Source organism: Orycteropus afer, unplaced genomic scaffold (genome assembly GCF_000298275.1).
Source record: "Orycteropus afer afer isolate SDZICR_OR568_19922 unplaced genomic scaffold, OryAfe1.0 scaffold00028, whole genome shotgun sequence".
Classification (NCBI taxonomy): Eukaryota; Metazoa; Chordata; class Mammalia; order Tubulidentata; family Orycteropodidae; genus Orycteropus; species Orycteropus afer.
The window spans coordinates 8,091,403-8,098,083 of NW_006921615.1; positions in this window are offsets into that span (position 1 = coordinate 8,091,403).

Here is a 6,681-nt window from a genome sequence, read left to right on the forward strand (position 1 = left end):
TGTTAATTATCACTGGTGACTGGAATGCAAAAGTTGGAAACAAAGAAGAATCACTGGTAGTTGGAAAGTTTGGCCTTGGTGACAGAAATAATGCTAGGGATCGCACGATAGAATTTTGCAAGACCAACAACTTATTCATTGCAAATACCTTTTTTCAACAACACAAACAGTGGCTATACACATGGACTTTGCCAGATGGAATACACAGGAATCAACTGACTACATCTGTGGTAAGAGGCAATGGAAAAACTCAATATTTTCAGCCAAAACCAGGCTAGGAGCTGATTGTGGAACAGACCATCCACTGCTCACATGCAAGTTCAACTTGAAATTGAAAACAATTAAAACAAGAGCCAAAATATGACCTTGAAAATATCCCTCTTGAATTAAGAGACCATCTAAAGAATAGATTCAATGCTTTGAATACCAATGACTGAAACCTAGAATAACTATGGGATGACATCAAGAACATCACCCATGAAGAAAACAAGAGGTCATTAAAAAGATGAGGAAAAAAGAAAAGAACAAAATGGATAACATAAGAGACTCTGAAGCTTGCCCTTGAGTGGAGAGTAGGCAAAGCAAATGGAAGAACTGACAAGATAAAAGAGCTGAAGAAGATTTCAAAGAGCAGCTGAAGCAGACAAAACCAATTACTATAATGAAATGTGCAAAGACTTGGAGTTAGAAAACCAAAAGGGAAGAAGACGCTTGGCATTTCTCAAGCTCAAAGAACTGAGGAAAAAATTTAAGCCTCGAGTTGCAATACTGAAAGATTCTATGGGCAAAATATTGAATGATGCAGGAAGAAAAGAAAAAGATGAAAGGAATACACAGAGTCCCTGTACCAAAAAGAACTGGTAGATCTTCATCCATTTCAGGAGGTGGCATATGATCAAGAACCAATGATATTGAAGGAAGTTGATGGTGCACTGAAGGAATTGGAAAAGAAAAAGATGAAAGGAATACACAGAGTCCCTGTACCAAAAAGAACTGGTAGATCTTCATCCATTTCAGGAGGTGGCATATGATCAAGAACCAATGATATTAAAGGAAGAAGTCAAAGCTGCACTGAAGCAACTGCCGAAGAACAAAGCTCCAGAAATTGATGGAATACCCATTGAGATATTTCAACAAACGGATGCCCCACTGGAGGCACTCACTCGGTTATGCCAAGAGATTTGGAATGTGGCCAGCTGACTAGAAGAGATCCATATTTGTGCCCATTCCAAGGAAAGGTGATCCCACAGAATGTGGAAATTATTGAACAATATCCTTAATATTGCATGCAAGTAAAATCTTATTGAAGATAATTCAAAAACAGTTCCAACAGTATACTGACAGAGATCTTCAGAAGTGCCAGCTGGATTCAGAAGAGGATGTGGAACAAGGGATATCATTGCTGATGTCAGACAGATCTTGGCTCTAAGCAAAGAATACCAGAAAGATGTTTACTTGTGTTTTATTGACTATGCAAAAAGCATTTGATTGTGTGGATCATAACAAGTTGTGGATAACATTGAGAAGAATGGGAATTCCAGAACACTTAATTGTACTCATGAAGGACCTGTACATAGACCAGGAGGCTGTTGTTTGAATGGAACAAGGGGACACTGCATGTTTTAGAGTCAAGAAGGGAGTGTGTCAGAGTTGTGTCCTTTTACCATACTTATTCAATCTATATGTTGAGCAAATAATCCAAGAAGCTGGGGTATATGAAAGAGAACGTGGCATCAAGATTGGAGGAAGAGTCATTAACAACCTGCGATACACAGAGGACATAACTTTGCTTGCCAAAAAGTTAGGATGACTTGAAGCACTTATTGATGAAGATTCAAGAACACAGTCTGTAGTACAGATTACATCATTATAAAGAAAAGAGTTCCACAAAAATCCTCACAACTGGGTCTATAAGCAGCATCATGATAAATGGAGAAAAGATTGAGGTTGTCCAAGACTTCATATTGCTTGGTTCTACAATTGAGGCCAATGGAAGCAGCAGTCAGGACATCAGACTACGTATAGCACTGGGCAAGTGGGCTGCAAAAGACCTCTTTCAAGTGCTGAAGAGCAAAGATGTCTCCTTGAGGACTAGGGTGCACCTGACACAAGCCATGATATTTTCAATCGCCTCATATGCATGTGAGAGCTGGACAATAAATGGGGAAGACAGAAGAGGAATTGATGCTTTTGAGTTGTGGTGCTGGTGAAGAATGCTGAAAGTGCCATGGACTGCTAAAAGAATTAACAAATCTATCCTGGAGGAAGTGCAGCAGCAATGCTCCTTGGAAGTGAGGATGGCCAGACTTTGTCTCACCTACTTTGGTCATGTTGTTAGAAGGGACCATTCCCTGGAGAAGATTGTCATGCTTGGTAAGGTGGAGGGTCCATGAAGGAGGGGAAAGCCCTCAACAAGATTGATTGACACAGTGGCTACGGCAACAGGCTCAAGTATAGCAGGGATCGGGGAGCTGGCGCATGACCGGGCGGTGTTTCCTTCCACTGGGCATAGGGTCGCTATGAGTCGAAGACTACTTCATGGCACCAAACAACAACAACAAAGGGAAATTGAGGGAGCTCTGGTTCAAACCCACCAGCCACTCCTTGGAAGGAAGGTTGGGCAATCTACTTCCATAGTTTTAGCGCCTAGTCGCTATGAGTCAGATCCAACTCGAGGGCAGTGAGTTTGGTTTGGTTTTTTTTAAGGGAAATTGAAGGGGAGGGTCTTTTGTAATTATGGTCAGGTGGTAGCCCTGGGAGCAGATGAGTGTAGCAGAAACCACATCCCACAGGTGTGTACCTGCAGGTTGCAGGAATTAAGCACCAATATTACCAGCCAGTTGAAAAAGCTGCAGGTGTTTGCCTGTTTTGCTGAGTGAGAAGGATCAATCATGATGACTGATTAATCATGAGGAGGCAGAGACAGCTACAGCCTTTGTGTCTGTCAGGAGTCAACTGATTGCTGCAGGTGGCTACCCTACTTACTTGTCCTCCAGTTTGGTGGTGGGGAGAGGGTTTGCTCCTATTTGCAGGGAAGCTCTAATTTTTGGCACATAGAGTCTGACTCACCAATCGTGATTCACTGGCATGGCTCTTGCTCTCTTCAGGGCAGACCAAACTCCTGCCTAGACTCTAGTGAAAAGCCACCCTGGTACTCTCTTCTCTAACCACCCCACCACAGGCTTTTCAGTTTGAAGAGGTGGGAGGTGCTTGGTGCGAGTAAGCCTGCTGCATTTCAGGAAAAGACTGCAGAGTTGTGCCTCTGTTTCAGTGAGAACGTTCCTTCAGTCCCTTAGGCACTGAGTGAGTGATTTTTCAGGTCCTGACTCAGGCCTTAGTGTGGTGGGAGCTCTGGTGGCCTACCGCTTAAGTCATTTTACTGCTAACCATAAGACTGACGGTTCAAACCCACGTCACTCCTCAGAAGGAAGGTTGGGCAATCTACTTCTGTAGTGATACTGCCTCAGAAACCCAAGAAGGGGTCACTATGAGTGGGACCTCACTCGATGGCAGTGGGTTTGGTTTTTGTTTTTGACTTAGGCTGGTAAAGGTCCAGGGGTCGGGGTTAGTAGGAGATGGGCTTCAGAGCCCTTTGTCCCTTTCTGGCCCCAATCCAACTGAGCCAGAGAGCATCCCAAGTCCAGCTTCTTCAACCGCCCCAACACAGGGTTTTCACCAAAGCCGGCTGAGTTTAACTTCCTTTCACGCTCCCTCCTCTCTCCCCTCTCTGTGGCCCTCTGGGTCGCCCTGAGGCTTCTCTCCCAGCTCCTACAAGTCTGTTACTCACCTTGAATTCCTCCGCTTCTGGCTACACAGTGTCCTTATTGTTGGGTTTTTTTCCTCCTCATCATGGTAGTCTCTACTCAAGATACTTCCACTTAGGACGGTTCTGCCTCCTCTCTCCTCAATCACTAATCTTCGCTCATTTCCCATTCCAATCAGCGTTCAATCTCATCTCTAACTTCTCATTTGATGCCCAGAATTCCAGGAACATCATCTGTATCTGTTTCACTCAGTTTTTTAGATTGATGAGGGAATTGGCGGATTTTGCTAACAGGATGCCATCTTGTCTTCTATCCATACCCTATTGCTTATTCTTCTTTACCTATTTGTTTCCTTCACTGTATTTATCATAATTTCTATTCTTTTACTTGGTTTTCATTGTTTACTATGTTGTTATGTCCATGAAGACAGTAATATTCAGGGAATATAAAAAGCACTTAGCACAACCCCTGGATCCAGTATTTGTGAAATGAATGCGTGACTGCAGCAGTATACATACTGCTGTAAAGACCCACCCTCTTAGTTTTTCAAACAACAGTCTACATGTATTTGAGTGTTTTGTTTTGGTTTTCTTGGGCTACAAAAAAAAAAAGGACATGAAAGCATTATCTTGTCAGGTTATTAATGCCAGACTCATTGACCTAGTCTCATAACATGGGACTTTTAGCTATTTATTCAACTATTTTTTTGCTACTATGTCTTATATTCCTATTCTTCAGGCCTCTTCTTAATGTACATACATATATGTACATAATATACTCGTGTTGTTTATGAATGGCAAATTTATCATTATTTATTATTATTTTTTTGTGGCAGTTACTGAAACTATTTCCCATGAATCAAGACAACACTTAAATTTGGGGTCACATGTTAATTTGGGTGAGAGGTGGGACAGTATGGAAAGAATCTGTAACCAGCATGGTGACACTAAGGAAAGGACACTGAAACGTGCACTTATGTGCAGGCAACAGAGACAAATACTATTACATGCACAATAATGCATTATCACTAGCACCGAACACCAGGCTACAGATAAATGCATAGACAGGTGAGATCGCAGGAACACAGGAATATACCCTGGACCAAGCATAGATTTGACTGATGATAATCTTACATATGCAGTTGTGCTGCAAAATTAGCCACTACATTACAGAAGCAATAGAACACCAAAACCAAACCAAACTCACTACCGTGAAGTCAGATCCAACTCACAGCGACCCCTCCTTGGGTCACCGACACAGTATCACTACAGAAGTAGATTGCCCAATCTTCCTTCCAAGGAGTGGCTGGCAACAGAATACAGAGTTGGAGTAACTTCTCCGAGACAACCCAACATATTGAGAGAGAAACACCAGGCCTGCAGTCTCAGGGAACATCATGCTCCCTTGGCACAACATAGTACATACAAATCTTTTCTACGACCTACTTGGTGAGCAGCAACTGGGGTCTTAAAAGCTTTTGAGCAGCCATCTAAGATGCAACTATTGGTCTTCTCTCATCTGAAGCAAAGAAGAATGAAGAAAATCAAAGGTATCTGGAAACAATTAGTCCAAGGATAAGATGAACCATGAGGACCTTAGTCTTCATGACTTTGAGACCAGAAGAACTAGATGGTGCCTGGCTACCAATGCCAACTGCTCAGAAAGGGATCAAAACTGGAGATCCTGGATAGATCTCCTGAGAGGAAAAATGTGGAACAAAATTCAAAAACACAAAAATGACCAGAATTATTAACCCCTGAGACTATGGCCCTGGTTTACCCTTCGGGCCTAGAAATGGACTCCACTTCCATGGACTGGCTCTCAGCTCAATGCAGAAAGACCTACATGCAGAACACCTACCCCAGGGTGATGTACCCATCTATTCTAGGGAGATACACCCCCTGTATCAATCACCCATGAGACACTAGAGGGGCGGCCAGCATTCACATAGAGGGAAAGCTGAACAGACAGGAATGCATAGTTAGGAAGGATACAGGGAGGAATAGTCACATGGGGTGGGGGTGGGTGGGTTAGGGCTGGGGATGGTAATCAGGCCATGAAGTCAAATGTCCATGAACTGTTGAATATAAGACAAATTTGCTTAGTAAATTTGCACCCAAAGCACAATTTAAAAAGACAGCACTTAAATAGATGGTAATATTTTGTTAAATAGAAAGTGCTTTTTAACAGGTCTTAAAATGGCTAACTTATCTTTCAGGATCAGCCTGGTTAATATAACATGAAATTGCATTGATCTTTCAAAGACAGCTATTTCTTCATTTATTTTTCTGTATTTCATAACTCTATTTAATTCATCTACACACAAATGTGTGAAATAAATTTGTAATTGTGTTTTTCACAATTTTTTTTGAACATTCTATTATTAAAAAAGGAGTCTGTACTGTTTGAAACTTATCTCTAAAAAGTATCAAGCAAGAAACCCTTAGAAAAAAAATTAGAACAGAAAACTTGTCGTTCCTGATTCTGCTATTAACATTTTCCATAAATTTGAACTACACTGGACAGCAGTTTTCTCCTCTGAAGGAACGAAAGAGGAAAAAGGAGGGCAGGAGGAAAGAGAAGAGGGGAAAGGGAGATGAGGGGAGGGAGGAGAAGGAAGGGAAGGGGGAGGAAGGAAGAGACTGGGTTCAATAATCTCTAAGTCCCTTCCCCCTCAAAATTTTCTTCCTTCTGTTAAAAAGAACTTGCCCTTACCTTGGCGAGTAGTGACTGGCATCTTAAAAGCTAGCAAGCTGCCATCTAGATGAAACAATGTGTCTCTCCTCATCCAGAACAAGGAAGAATAAAGAAAATCAAAATTCATGGAAACAATCAGTCCTAGCGACTGGTACACCATCCGATCTGCAGCCTATACAACTATGAGACCAGAAGAACTAGATGGTGCCCAGCTACCACT